The 15,743-nt window shown below is 42.4% G+C and overlaps 1 pseudogene; it reads left to right on the top strand.

Annotated features, from left to right (window-relative positions):
* The first annotated feature begins 276 nt into the window (after positions 1-276).
* Positions 277-2,082, top strand: LOC141786430 (uncharacterized; annotated as a pseudogene).
* Positions 2,083-15,743: the final 13,661 nt, after the last annotated feature.

Raw genomic sequence — 15,743 nt, 5'->3', positions numbered from 1 at the left:
AAAATAGCTGTGTCCTCTAACACATGAACACAAATTGCTCCTTACAACCATAGTCTATACAACAATTGGAATCCTCCCCACGAGTCACACATCCTCTGTTTTCTACAAGTACAAATCATCAAATCATCAAATTAGATATCTGGTGCAAAACTACAAAACGATCTGTCCTGCTATAAGATTGACAGACTTTCCGGCCAGTCAGAGAGAAGCGGCCCAGCCATTCAGAGGTTTTTATTCAATCCGAGGTTGGTTGTTTTTCTCCCACAGCCAATGAGGATGGCTAGTGGCTACGTCGTCGTGACCCATTACGTCACTTCTGTGTCCAAACCAAGCCGCAATATAATAGTGCAGTGCCGTATCCCTTGTTGTAAGAAGAGAAATTATGTCAATAAAACAACTCCCTTCTACCGGTTTCCTCTGGATGAAAATGAGAAGAAGAGATGGCCTAAGCTGATACGGTAAGTTGGATCTCAAATCATGAAAAACACAATTAAATGGAGGCTAGCGCTAGCAGCTAACGTCAGCTAGCCTAGTATTAGCGCTAAACGTTAGCCTGGAGAAGGTAACCTGTTAATGTTATGGAGTGTGTGGACAAAAAAAAATCACAGATGTAGAGATTAAAGTAATTTTTTACAAGAGGAAAGTCAAACTAACTGAGATGAATTAATTATTTCCGAGAATTAAGTCTTTAATCACGAGTTTGAAGTCATATATGACATTAAGTCGTATTTTACAAGATTAAATTTAGTACGATATTCCAGATTTTGGATCCAGATCCTCTGTTGTATCTCCTGTACCAACATAAATGGATTGCAGCATCTGTGCTGCATGTGACATCATTATACTATGATGGGGGATGCAAAAACCAGCACTCCAGTTTGTCTGTATTCAGCAAAATTTGTTTTATGTTATTTCCTTTTTTTTCCCAGGCGTTAAGATTCCACCCCCAACCACAACTCAAGGGTCTGTGGGTGGAATTTTCCGCATGGCAAAGCAGCTGGGCCGTCGCAGTTTGCCTGGAATGAGGGAAAGACAATGACTAAATGCAAATGTAAAAAGGAAAGGCTCCCTGCAACTGTAGAGGACAGAGGAAGATCTGAACCAAGCCCAAGTCACGTCAACACTGCTCAACAGACCCCGAGTGCTTCTGATGTTTTGGTGCTCCAAATTGAGAATGACATGCTCAGAAAAGAAAATGAAAAACTGAAGCAAGAACTGGGAAAACAAACATTTTCATTTAGTCAAAACTCCTCCCACCCCGACAGCGTCAACTATTACATTGGTTTGCCAGATGCTGCCACAGTCCTCTTTTTAGAGGCCCTTCTTTCCAAATTTGATCTCCAGTATCACTTTGATTGGAATGTCCAAAAAATGCCCTTAATTGATCAGTTGCGCTTGACTTTAATGAAGCTTTGATTAAATGGTGGTGTCCCAGACCTTTGTAGAAGGTTTAATTGCTGCCACAGTCACCAACATCTACATCACCATCTCCAGTGCCCTGCATGACATTTTGTATGTTGGCATGATGGCAAACAAAATCCCCTCCAGATTCAAGAACCAAACCTCCCTGCCAGAATGCTTCCAGCCATTTCCAAACTGCCAGATTGTGCTGGACTGTAGTGAAGTGGCTGTCTCCCACATAGAACGTTTGGACACCCAGAGTACAGTCATTACAAAGGATGTACCATGCTGAAGGCTCTGATTGGTGTGGGACCTTTTGCAAGTGACCTATATGGTGGAAGCACATTGGACAAAGCAATAACAACAGACTGCAGAGTACTTCAACAGCAAGAAGCAGGTGACATGGTGATGGCTTCACTATTCGTGACATTTTGCCTGCTAGTGTATCATTAAACATCCAATCATTCCTTGTCAACGGACAGTTCACAATGGAGGAAGTTAACCGCAACAGACTTATTGCCAGTGCAAAAGTGCACATGGAGCGTTCCATTCAGCGCCTGAAAACATTTCACATTTTGTCCTACATCCCATACCAGTACAAAAAGCATGCCAACGAGACACTTAAAGTTTTGCTTTTGTCTCACAAATTTACAGACATCCATTCTTCGTGAAAAAGCATGAACTGCCTCTGCCTCTGTCTGCCACATCAGCCATGAAATTTCTTTGGATAGCCAGCCACTTCACACATCACCTGCAACTGCACCCAGACCTACAACCTGCAGCTAAAGCCCACTCTCAGGAAGAATTAGTTCCTATTAGGGCTGTCATATTGTATCGATATCGAGAAATGAATTTTTGTCCGCATCGTTAAGCCCTAGTTTCCATGTGTTCGTATCGTTCTCTCCTCCAAGTCTGTTTTATTGTCCACATGAATTTTGATATATGAAATGTACTAAAATGGTTGTTTTGTTTCTAATCAATTTTTCCAAACTGAAATTTTAAGAATAAATCTAAGATTCTCTTTTCAAGGTCTATGTTTGTCTGTTACAACATTACATTCTCAAGACAATTTAATTTTTTCCACTATCAGCTGAATGGATAAACGGGAGAAGTATTTGGATTTTCATTTGACATTTGGTGCAAGGGATGCTGAACTTAAAAACAAAAAAAAATCTCACTGGTTATGTTGCTCCCACTCAATTTATTTTGACAGCATTTACTGGTTATATTTCAAATAATAACACAACACAACATAAAACAACAGTTAAACTGGTACAAATGCTCAAATGTTGATATAACTTATAAACAAGTAAACTTTGGGGAGGCTTCAAAAGTCAGAATGACAAACTAGAACAGGTCAGAAATGCAGGGTCATTACATTATTTAACGTTTAGCATCTAACAGAATGTGGGGCAGGAGACAAGTTTCCTAAAATAGTAATGTTGTTTGCCCATGCTGGGCAATGAACATAAATGAACATGATTTCAAGATCCAGAGGAGTCCATACCCCCAGATGACTGGTGCCAGCTCCTGTCAGATACAGGTTGCCCCGAATCTGATGCCAGTGGTTGTGGGTCTGCTTCAGTGTCAGTAACCCAGTGACTTCATCCAGTTTGAGAGAAAAGTCCTTTGCTTCTGCTGCCTGAAGTACGGTCTTCTTTCTGGCTGCATAGGGACATTTTATCGAAATGATTCAGTCATCGGATACCATCCCCAACCAAGCAGCCCGCTGTCAGAAAGGAACACTCCGCTCTCCTGGATCGTCACGCCATGACGTGTACATGTATTCCTCTTTGGCCTTTTGCTCATGAACAATTCCCCGATCAATACCCAAAGCCTGGGGTTAAGAAAAGAATTTAATACTCAATGTGTAGGGATTATTACAATCTTTTATTATTATAAAACATCATTTTAAGAGAGTTAAAACATTTTGGTGAGAAAATTTGATTCTACATATTACTACACTACACTATCTCAGTGCATGTTTGGCCTCTGGGAGCAGCGGGCCACATCTGCATGATCACACCTTGGCATGATCACCTGACCTAAATCAAACCCAATATTCTGTACTGCCACCTGTAGCCCTATATGTGTAGGTGAGTATATGCTTCTGTGTATATTCCTATACACGTATATGTACCTTTTTATAATTGTTGTTGTTGTGCTCACTGCTACTCATAATTTCTCCAGTTCATCTCTCCACAGGTGCTTCTTGTGATTATGATGTCAAAGACCTCAGGACACTGTCTCTTTTTGGGCTCAGTAGCTGGTTGTTTGTTTCTCCTGTCTGTAGTCATTTGTTCAGTTGTTGTGGTTGCTCTCTACTGTTGTTTTGTTGTCTCTCTCTCCCCCTCTGTCTAGTCTCTTCTCTACACTCTTTCCCTTTATCACTGTTTCTTTCCTGATATCACCTTGTTCTGGTTAAGCAGTACTCTTCAAACTTGGCAATATACGGGAGGGAAACTGTATGGATACATGTATGTGTATGTACATATATGTGCATATATACGTATGTGTGTGTGTATGTATATATATGTATGTGTATTTATGTATAAAATATATATCAAAAAACACAAATAAAGAGTACAATTTTAACACTCAAGGGGAGCCTTATACACTAACGGCTCCCTTTGGAAAAGCAAATGTGTTCCGCACAATACGGCAGCCAGACCATAATTCTGTTGTCGTGACGCTGAACAGGACAAGGGGAAAAAGAGAGAAAAGAAAGAAAGAAAGAAAGAAAGAAAGAAAAAAGCTTGGGGTTAAGAAAAGAATTTAATACTCAATGTGTAGGGATTATTACAATCTTTTATTATTACAAAACATCATTTTAAGAGAGTTAAAACATTTTTGGTGAGGGAATTTGATTCTACATACATTTCAAACATTTTTATAGATCAAAAATTCACTGTTGGCAAATATACAATCCTTTTGTCCTGTTCTGACTGTTCACAAAATTTTGCCCCTCTGAAACATGCCAGATGATTATTTTTTCAAACCTTTTTCACCCCCTAAAGGTGGGTACACACCACAGGATAATAGGACTTATTTTTCTCCCGATCTCCCCCTTACAATCAAAGTCAGCAAAGTCTGGATTGTCTGAGGACATCATGTGTGATTTTCTTGTGGTGTGGGGTGTGTTAAGAGTGATTTATTCTGGTCAGAGCCACTTGGAAGGCCTCCAATTCAGAGATAATAGATAATGAATGTTCAATATTTGCTACTAAAAATCTTGCAGTGTGTGGGGCGCTCCGAGGGGAGTCGTGCAGGTACAGCGTGTAATGTCACGTGCACCGGAGCAAAGCCTATCAAGACGCAAGCTGACTCACCCTACTGACCAAAGAGGAGGTAAGAAATCCACCTGTGATATGTACTTTACTCACCAACAACTTGCATTGTTATTCATACAGCCCATATCCCTGCCGTCTCCACAACTTTTTCCTGAATCCCTTTTCTTTTGTGCGTTTTTTTCTAAATTCAAGAGTCCAAAAACAAAACATCTTTGCTTTTTCCTGTACATCTCTTGTGACTGTTTACACCAAAGTCATGTTTTACGACACAAGATTTGGAATATTGAGCATGAAGAAGCTGAGGGTCTGCTGAAGAGTCTGTTAGTGTGTGTGTGGTGTCCTCTGAGTACACAGCACACACTTTAAGATCAGGAGAGAGAAATCTTGTGCAATCTGTCTTTTGTTATCGTCAAGTGTGTGCTCTCTAAATGTGTGAAATTTTGGAGAATCCTATACTGTGTACCAGACTTAAGTCTCTTCATCAAGCTCAGTCATGATCAAAAGTATTTATTTTTTGTTTTTAAATTATGGATTTTAACTCTTCAAATACCAGTTTATAGGTGAGGTTGTTATTTTTTAAAGGGTTAAAGAGTTAAAGGTTTTGTCAAGGACTGAAGGAGAGGTCTGAGTAGAATATAGAATATCTGTTTTGTTTTTACAGCAGCTAAAGTTGGGGTTTTCAAAAGCCAAAATAGGACTGTTTTAATCAGTGGCGGCTGTTGGTCAGTCAAGGAGGGGTTTTGTGTCTTTAACAACTTTGATTAAAGATGAATAAAGGAATATGGAGACGGAGCTGCCATTAGCATGAACTTTACTGCTAAACAGCAGTTCACAAAGATGCATGAAAACCATATCACTGCGCCAAGGTACCCTACTATAAAGGGTGTGGTAAGGCACAAGGGGGTATTATAACTCCGCTTGAATATATAGTCTATACACTACAATTCCTCCCCTGTGAATTGAATGGGGGGGCTGCTGCTGACCCTGTGCTCACCGTTTGTCTGTTTGTGTTTTTAACTTGTTTTTAACGCGTAACCTTAAGCAGCGCACTGGTGTGATGTGGAGGTCACTTGTCTAAATCTTACTGCACTCTGCGTTTCATCGTCGTAATGAAAATCTTACTGCTGTGGATAGTTTTTTGCCTATCGGTGTTTGGTCTTGGGAATTGCCTCTCAAGCCGGCAAGACTTCCTCACCTACACCAGAGAACACCTTCTGTCACTTTGTTCAACCGATGGAGCACCTTCAGTTTGCCTACCTGCAGACTGCCAGGAAATCCGACGGTCTTCTAAACGCCTGGGGAGGAGGAAACAGCGTGGCTCAAGGGGGGGGCGTGAGGCACCGACTCCGGAGACGCCGCAGCAGGTTCCCACTGCCTGTCATCACTCTGTCTAATGTCCGCTCGATAAACAACAAACAAGAGCCGAGCATGATTGTGAATTCAGACAGAGCAATCTTGTGTGTCTGACAGAGACATGGCTTAAGGATCATCATAACACCAAGCCTGTCCGGCTACACCACTATCAGAGCGGACAGAAATGAGCACACTGCACAGAAATCTATCGGAGAGGGGCTGTGTATGTTTGTGGATATAACAGCTGGGCCACACAATACAGTATACGAGAGCAAGTGTGCACACCTGACTATGAAATACTGACTGTATCGTTTAGACCTTTTTATCTTCCACGAGAGTTCGGACAGATCACGGTCATCCTCGCATATGTGCCCGGTCCAAATGATGAAGCAGCTGGGGAGACAATAGCAGAGAGCTATTACAATGCACTCGCCCGCTCTGCTGACCAGCCCGTCTTCGTCATGGGGGATTTTAACTCTTGTAATGTGTGTGACAATTTGCCTACTTTACAACAGTATGTCGACTGTCCCACACAAGTCGGATGCTTGACCGTTGCTATGGCAACATCCCCGAAGCTTTTAAAGCGGTATGCAGACCGCCTCTCGGAAAATCTGACCACAACGTAATACATCTTTTACCTAAATATAAGGCTGTGGTTAGAAGAATGAAAACAGTTCAGAAGAAAATATAGGTGTGGTCTGACAAAAGTAAAGAGCAACTAATGGACTGCTTTGATGACACAAACTGGGACATTTTCTTTGAGTCCTGCCAGGATGGAGATGACCTCACGGACACGATCACATCTTTCTGCGAGGACAATGTGTCAGAAACCAAGGATGTGAAAATATTCCCAAATAATAAACCTTGGGTATCTAAGCAACTGAAAACATGTCTTAATGAAAAGAAGGCAGCCTTCTGCTCTGTTGACATGAACCTAATGCAGGAAAAGAGGAGACAGTTGAGAGGGGATATATACAAAGCAAAAATTGCTTACAAGAACAAAGTAGAAAGTAAATATTTTAGTGGCAACATAAAACAAGCCTGGGAGGGTCTAAACACACTAACAGGCAAAACTAATAAGAAATGTGAAACTCCTCAGAGCATCAATCAATGTTTTGTTGATGAGTTAAACCAATTTTTCTGTAGATTTGACAAAGTAGACGATAAACAGGAATGTGATGACATCTGTAAAAATCTCATTGCTGGAGCACCCACAGTTATCACTGAGGGTTCTGTGGCTAAAAATCTTTACAAATTGAAGCCAAACAAGGCTACTGGCCCGGATGGCTTGAAAGCCTGTCTGCTTAAAGACTGTGCTCCTCAATTAAAAGGGGTCTTTAAGAAATTGTTCAATTCCCTTCTTGTCTCAGGTGTGCCCAAATCTTGGAAATTTTCACTGATAAGGCCAGGGGATGGGAGCTGTCTGCCAGGATTCTCTGGGTTTTCCTCCTCATCCTGTCAGTGTAAGTGTCAGCCAGAGGCCTCTGGGGTTGTCCCACAATTTTACCAGCCATTTTTATTATTTTGTTGAGCTTGCCCTTACACTTGCAGCTCAGGTGACCAAACCAAGCACAGAGGTGAAAATACAAGATGCTCTCAATGTGAGTTGAGTACGCAAGCTGTAAAATCTGACTGACTCCAAGACAGCTTAATTTTCTGAGAAGACCAAGTCGCTGTGAGCATTTCTTAAAAATTAAATCTGTGTTGTCAGAGAAGCTCAAGTGACTGTCAAGAACGGTCCCAAAATATTTAAAAGTTTTTACATTTTCAACAAGCTGACCACCAAGTAAAACCAAGTAAATACCAAAGAAGCCAGGGGCAAGCAAACCTGAAGATTTTCGGCCTATTGCCATCACCTCCATTTTATGTAAAACTATGGAGAGAGTTCTAGTTGATCTCTTGACCAATACAGTAGCTGGTGAACTTGATCCTCTACAGTTTGCCTAGAGGGAAACAGGTACTGATGATGCTTTGTTGATGTTGCTAGACACGATTTCAAAACAGTCTTTGCTTGCTAAAGCTTACGCTAGGGTTCTTTTTATAGACTTTTGTGCAGCTTTTAACTCCATAAAACTACACATTCTTCTGAAAAGGCTGGCAGACTTGAATATTGAAAAAAGATTGATACTCTGGATCAGAGATTTTCTTTCTTGCCGCCCTCAGAGGGTTTGTGCTAAAGACATTCAGTCAGAAGAGCTCATCATAAGCACCGGCTGCCCACAGGGTAGCGTCCTCTCACCTCTGCTCTTTTCTCTTTTTACAAACGAGTTCGCACTATAGTTGGGTCATTTAGGAGCGAAACGTGACCGCGGTGAGCGAAGGTCCGTTTCTCAATGGATTTATCATCTAGGAGGGCTAAAAAACAAATTTAGCCGGGGTGTATTTTTTAAAATGGTGGGGGAAATTTTTTAGCGGCCAAAATCCAAAATGGCTGTCATGGAAATGATCTTTTTAAAAGCTCGACCTACAATGATGAACAATACATGTTTTCAGATCTTATTTTTGTTGAGAAATACATATTTCAGGGTTACAGAATGATTTGACCTTATTTGAACCTTCAAATTCAAGATGGCTGCAACTTTTGGTGTTTTTTTAGGGTATTTTAGGGGTGTTTTTGCCGTTTTTGGGTCATATTTATTTCAATATTGTTACAGAGTCTCTGTGAGGTTAAAATGGAAACTCTGCTCATGAGTTGAGTAATATACAGTTAAAGTTCACAGAAATAACATCTGAAGTCAATAAAGTAGATGTTTATGTGTAAACAACCCTTGTTGATTGCCTATTTCCCATTAAAAGGGACTATGCAGAAATGACTTTTCAGGTCTATATCACAATATTTTTGGCTTTATTATATTCTTTTGCAGTTTCAGACCAATGGAAATGAATCGATTCTTCTATTTCGCTCCCATTTAAATGAATGGAGATTTATCATCACCATGGAAACCACTGGAGCAAAGACATATGTGTGATGTCACAAGGAAAACGCAGGCTGTTTTCAAATTCGCCCACTACATACTGTGTATGAAAGTAGTATGTAGTAGGCACTGCGTACTGCATACTACACTTGAATGTAGTTTGTACTATGACTGTTCTGTTAGATTTATTTTGTAGTGAAGCGGAAAAAGGATTTATTTATTTATTTTTTTAATACAATTTATTTTTTAAACTTAATTTTGATTGTACTAAACAAACTATGAGTAGCTGACATGATGACATTTTAGTTATTCATCTGCAAAAATATTGCCAGAAGCAGCATTTTATATGAAACAGCCAATTGTGGAGAATACTTATTATTTCTGAGAGGAATTACTTATCATTTCGTGACGGTGTACAGCGGCCTATTAGGGCCACTTAAAAGAAAGAAACACATCAAGGATAAACATCACACACACAATTCAGAATTAAGGATGAGGTGAAGCAGGAAAATTTAAGGTGGTGGAAATATAGCGGTGAAATACAGAATGTAACAGTAAAATGTCATACTATACTTGGCAGTGGTTTACAATAATAATGCCGCAGTCTGGCCGTTACAAACTGTTAATGGAAAAACAACAACAGACCTTTTTACAAGTTATTACATATTAAAACTTGTTTGGAGTTTTCTCCAGCTGGCATAGCTCTTGAGGTTCACTGAGGTACTCAAGCTCCCTTACCACGGCCAGGTGCAAATGACTGAATTTTGAAATGCTGAGACCTATAACTTTTGCTTGAAGAAATAATATCACAAGGGAAAAGGAGTGTCCCTTCCAATCATCATAGTTTTTTTTTTCATGTAAACAAGCAGGAGAACACTGCAGCTGTTTTTGAATTTGCCTTCTATACTAGCAGTGCGTACTGATTTTCCCAAAATGTAGCATATAGTATACAGTATGCAAACAAAAGCAAAGTTGCAGTATGCAAAAAAAAAAATACCCAGATGACGAACTGGTTTGGGAAACAATTCACAGTATGCATTGGACCAGTCTTCTTTGCCTACTTTTGCAGGCAAAGCTCCTGAATTGAAAATGACTGAGAGCGAAGCTTTAACAATCAGAGCAGCAAAATATACAAATATAAGAGTCTCTACTTGTTATCTCTACGTTTTCAACACGCAAAAGTGTGTAATAACTTTTTTAACTTAAATTGTGTATATATTTTTATTCTACTCTGTACAAAGTTCTTTATCTAATATTTCAATTATTATTGTTTTTCTCTACTACTTAAGCTCTATTTTTTGTTTTTTGTAATATTTAGTGTTTCTCTAAGGGTCTTTCTATTCATAGCAATTGTACTGAGAGAGTGCAGTTTAAACCGGAGTCAAATACCTTGTATCCTTGAAAATACTTGGCGAATAAAGGCGATTCTGATTCTGATTCTGATTCTGAAAAGGTCTGTTGTTGTTTTTCCATTAACAGTTTGTAACGGCCGGACTGCAGCATTATTAGTGTAAACCACTGCCAAGTATAGTATGACATTTTACTGTTACATTCTGTATTTTACCTCTATATTTCCACCACCCTAAATTTTCCCGCTTCACCGCATTCTTAATGCTGAATTGTGTGATATTATTTTGATGTGTTTTTTTTCTTATAAGTGACCCTAATAGGCCAGCGTACGCCATCACGAAATAAGTAATTCCTCTTCGAAACAATAAGTATTCTCCACCACTGACTGTTTCATATAAAATGCTGCTTCTGGCAATATTTTTGCAGATGAATAACTGAAATGTCAACATGTCGGCTACTCATGGTTTATTTTGTACAATCAAAATTAAGTATGGAAAACAAATCCTATTTTTGCTTTGCTACAAAATAAACCTAACAGAACAGTCAAATTACAAACTACATTCAAGTGTAGTAGGCAGTACACAGTGCCTACTACATACTACTTTCATACACAGTATGTAGTGGGTGAATTCGAAAACAGCCTGCATTTTCCTTGTGACATCACACATATGTCTTTGCTCCAGTGGTTACCATGGTGATGATAAATCTCCATTCATTTAAATGGGAGTGAAATAAAGAAATCTATTCATTTCCATTGGTTTGAAACTGCAAAAGAATTTAATAAAGCCAAAAATATTGTGATATAGACCTGAAAAGTCATTTCTGCATAGTCCTTTTGAATGGGAAATGGTCAATCAACAAGGGTTGTTTACACATAAACATCTACTTTATTGACTTCAGATGTTATTTCTGTGAACTTTAACTGTATATTACTCAACTCATCATGAGCAGAGCTTCTTTTTTAACCTTATAGAGACTCTGTAACAATATTGAAATAAATATGACCCAAAAACGGCAAAAACTCCCCCAAAATACCCTAAAAAAACAGGGTAAGGGTTAGGTTAGGGTTAGGGTTAGGGTTAGGGTTAGGTTAGGGTTAGGGTTAGGGTTAGGGTTAGGGGTTAGGGGAGGGAAAATTTTGGATCACGCCATCCGAAGGATGGCGTGATCATGCACACGCCATCCAGGTCACCACGGGTCCAGGTTGGGGTTGGGGCGGGTTCTGAAAATTAGGGTTAGGGTTAGGGGTTAGGGGTTAAGGGTTAGGGTTAGGGGTGAAGGGTTAGGGTTAGGGTTAGGGTGAGGGTGAGGGTTAGGGTTAGGGTTAGGGTTAGGGTTAGGGTTAGGATTAGGGTAAGGGTTAGGGTTAGGGTTAGGGTTAGGGTGAGGGTAGGGGGAGGGGGGTGGAGTGGGGGGAGAAAAAGAGAGGGGGGGCCAAAATTAGGAGTGAAAAACAGAGAGGGATTATACACTCAGGGGGTTAAGGGTTAGGTTCAGGCTAGGGGCGGAAGTAAACCCCTCTCATTAAGCCCTGTGGGGTAAAAAGTATTCAGCTGACTGATCCAGCCTCTTTCAGCCCTCCTCCTCTGGGCTGTGGACCAGTGCGGGTTGCACTGCAGGACAGAGGCCTGGACAGACTCCCACCCATGGGCTATGAAGTGTCGGACCACGTGACGGTCAGTGTTCTTGTGTCTCAAGATGTTGTGTTTGTGTGCTACAAAGCGTGTGTGTAGTGGGAGACGTGTCTCTCCAACATACCTCAAACCACACATTCTGCAGGTGATCAAGTAGACACAATTCCTGGAGGAAACAGTACCATATGCAGCTGTAGGGTAAACACTTCTATGATGAGAGTCATAAACCCATTTATTTTGTTTGAAAAAGTCATGTCTGTTTGTCCTGTGTTTGTCTTTAGGGTGGGAGTCTGTCTTAATCGCCGCCCTCACCAGGTAATCCCTCAGGTTTTTGTTTTTCCTAAAGGCAGCAATAATTCTGATCGTCCCCTGTGATTGCTGTGTGCTCATAATTAGTTCCAAATTGTTTTTGATGTTTTTGACCAGCTTCACCGTGGATGGGGAGAAGGTGGTGACAAATGGGAGAGCGGTGGAGGTTGTCATGGGCCTGCTCTGCTGGAAGGATTTAAAGCAGTTTCTGAGAAAGGTCCTGGAGTACCCTCTGGTGGACAAAGCGGAAAACAACACCCCAGTGGCCTGCTTGAAGTCCTCTGTTTGTGTACATATTCTGTGGAAACGTAATAGTTGTGATTTAATTAAACCAGCAAAAGTGTGTCTGGGGTGATGGCTGCTTTTGTGCAATAATGCATGTGTGTCTGTGTCTTTGAAGTACACTTTGATGTCTAATTGATTGTTTGAGGTGAATTTAGGTCCTTTAAAGGTTGTGGTATCCAGAAAGTTCACAGAATCAGGGTCAATGGTATATTTTAATTTTATAGAGGGATTGTGATTATTCAAAATGTTGAAGAAAACAATGAAATCCTCTTGGGAGTAGGCCCAAATGCCCCAGATATCATCTAGGTATCTGTAGTAGTGCAGGGGTTTTTTGCTGCACTTTTTGAGGGCCGCTGTCTCCCAGGAAGCCATGAAAATATCTGCATAAGCAGGGGCGAACTTTTTACCCATGGCAGTACCTTTAATCTGCAGGAAGTAATTCCCGTTAAATTCAAAATCGTTTCGGGTCAGATTGATCTCCAAGAGTTCTAGTAACTCCTTGTCAGGTCTCTTTTTTTCTTTAAATTTGTAAAAGGCCTCCCTCACGGCCTGAATCCCTTCTTTGGTTTCTATATTTGTATACAAGCTGTCCACGTCTATAGTGAACAGCAGGGAGCCTGCAGGGATGTGGAGATCTTTGATCTTCTGAATGAAGTCATAGGTGTCTTTGATATAACTTTGGTGCTTCTGGGCCAGAGGATTCAGGAAGTGGTCAATAAATTCAGCAGATCTGTAGGTCTCACTGCTGCAATCGGACACTATGGGGCGCCCTGGAGGGATTTGAAAGGGCTTGCTCCAAGAAGCGGGGTCTTTGTGGATCTTGGGGAGCAAATAGAACCTCCTCGGCCTGGGTTCAGAGTCACCTATCAGGTAATTTCGTTGTTTTGCATTAATTAATTTTTTCTCATAGATTTTTTGGAAGATTCGGGTGACCTGAGTGAACGTTTCTGGATAGATGGGTTTGTTTAATTTGGAGTAATATTTTTTATCATTAAGTTGTCTGTTTCCCTCCCATAAATACTGATCCAGGTCCATCACAACAACAACACTCCCCTTGTCTGCAGGTTTGATTATGATTTGTTTGTTTTCGTTTAATTCTTTTAGGGCCAGATTCTCCTCAGGCGTGAGATTAGTCTGAACTCTGAGGACTTCAAAAGAGTTATCAAAGTAACTGAGATCCAGTTTGATTAAATCCCCTATGTGGGGAGGCAGGCTGGGCTCTGGAGGAGTCCAGCTGGATTTGGAGGTAAAAGGCGTTTTTGTGTCAGGGGAGTCTCCCCTGTCTTCATAGTAAGCCCATAACTTTAATGTTCTGTGATATTTTTGGAGGTCGAGTCTGGCCTGGGGTCTGATGTTTTTATTGCTGCCTCTAGTTGGGATAAAGTTAAGACCTCTGTTTAACAGAGCTAATTGACCAGTTGTGAGTTTAGTTTTCTTTGCTAAAACCATGACATTTTTGAACCCCTCCTGAAAGAACAGGCTTACGGGGCTCCTCAGTTTTTTGTTTTTTCAATGTGATTCAACCAGTGATCTAGCATTTTACAGGCTGTGCGGTGGGACCAGTGTATGTTGTCCCTTTCAGTACCAAAATACCTGCTGGGGAGTTCAGGGATGAAGTCCAGCTGCTCCAAGATGAACTGGTTGAGGGCCTTAATGACCTGCTGTTCGGCCTTTGGCAGGTGACGGGAGAAGTTGAGGACAGGGACCAAGACCATGGCCTCGGGGAATCTGTCCTGGGCCACTCTTACAGTCTTAAGCAGCTGTTTTACAGTGGTGGCGGTGGTCTGCTGCTGTCTGTTATTAAGTCCAAAGGAGAGGATGACAGTCTCGGGCTCCACCGTGTGTGTGGCATTCCTCAGGAGGGACTCGGCGTGGTGGATCTTAGCCCCCGGGTAACTGTCCACTTGAAGGTGTTGGATCTGAAAGGGGGCGATTCTGGAAACATTAGAGTCACCGATGATGAGGGTTCTTTCTCTGATGCACAGGCTCCAGTCTTTGAGCTTTCTGAGTGTGTTTATGTGTTTGGTGGGTCTGCGTGTGGGTGTCTGGGGCGTCTGGGGCGTCTGGGGTGTCTGTGTCTGTGTGTGGGGTGTGTCTGGTGTGGATTTCCTGGGGAGAGGGGTGAGCCTGAGCAGGGGAGGCTCCGTTCCTGGACCTCCGCTGGTTCGGATGCTCTCAGTCTCTGCCTCAGTGATGAGCTGTAGGGATTGAGAGTTCTCCTGGAACACTGCTGGGTTTGGGAGAGGACGTAAAGGAGGAGGAGGAGGAGAAGAAGAAGAAGAAGAGGGAGGTGGATGAATTTCCGTGGGGGGACTGATGCTGTACCCCTCCCTCCCGAGGCACACCCTCTTGCGTCCCGTCTTGCTCTGCTTCTTGAGGCTGGGTGCTGCGGTCCTCTGAGGTAAGGCTCCAAAAGGGGAGGAGGATGAAAAAGAAAAGGTGGCTGGTGGAGGAGGGCGAGGGAGAAAGATGGGAGCCAGAGGGAGAGAAGAGAGAGGGGTGGTAGAGGGGAGGGGGATGAGAGGCTCAGGGGGAAGAGGAGAAGAAGGGGGAGAGTCCTGTTGGTCCGGGTCTGCAAAGGGAGACCAGTCTCCCCCCCGCTGGTCGGTCATCGTGGCCACAGATGACCTGAGGGGTCTGGGGGATGGAGAGAGTAAGATGAGCGGGGCCGGGGTGGGCGGGGCCGCTCCGACATGTACCTGGGCCCGGACAGTAGTGACGGTGGCAGGAGGGCAGGTGGAGAGGGGAGCAGGTGGAGGTGTGGAGGATGTCACAGGAGGGGTGATGAGGCTTCTCTGCTCCTGTGGCTCAGGGATCGGAGCCTGGTCTGGGTCCAAGTTGGCTTTAAGGAGTGCCTCAGCCTCATCTAAAGTGTCCTGCCTGAGCCTGCGGCCCAGGTTTCTCTTGGCCCAGAGTGTCGCGATCTGGAAGGGGCCCTGCCAGGCCCGGCTGGGGAAAGCCGCCATCCCCTGCAGGTCTCTGTCTATGTTGTCTTCGTAGTGTTGGCGCAGGATCATGATGGCGTTGTGTTCCCAGTTGCGGGCGTTCCCCTCCAGCAGCAGTTCTGTGGTCTGATTTGGAGAGGCTGGTTTAATCAGATCCACCAGGTGTCGAGCGCTGTTCAATAAGACACCGAGCGCCATCTGCTGTCGCTTTTCTGCCACTGCAACAAAATTGTCGTCCAAGCAATATGGAGGTCACAGAAT

This window comes from Halichoeres trimaculatus, unplaced genomic scaffold (assembly GCF_033239565.1).
Source record: "Halichoeres trimaculatus isolate MK-OKI-2021-1 unplaced genomic scaffold, fHalTri1.1 fHalTri1_scaffold_28, whole genome shotgun sequence".
NCBI lineage: Eukaryota > Metazoa > Chordata > Actinopteri > Labriformes > Labridae > Halichoeres > Halichoeres trimaculatus.
This window is presented reverse-complemented; position numbering and strand designations above follow the sequence as displayed.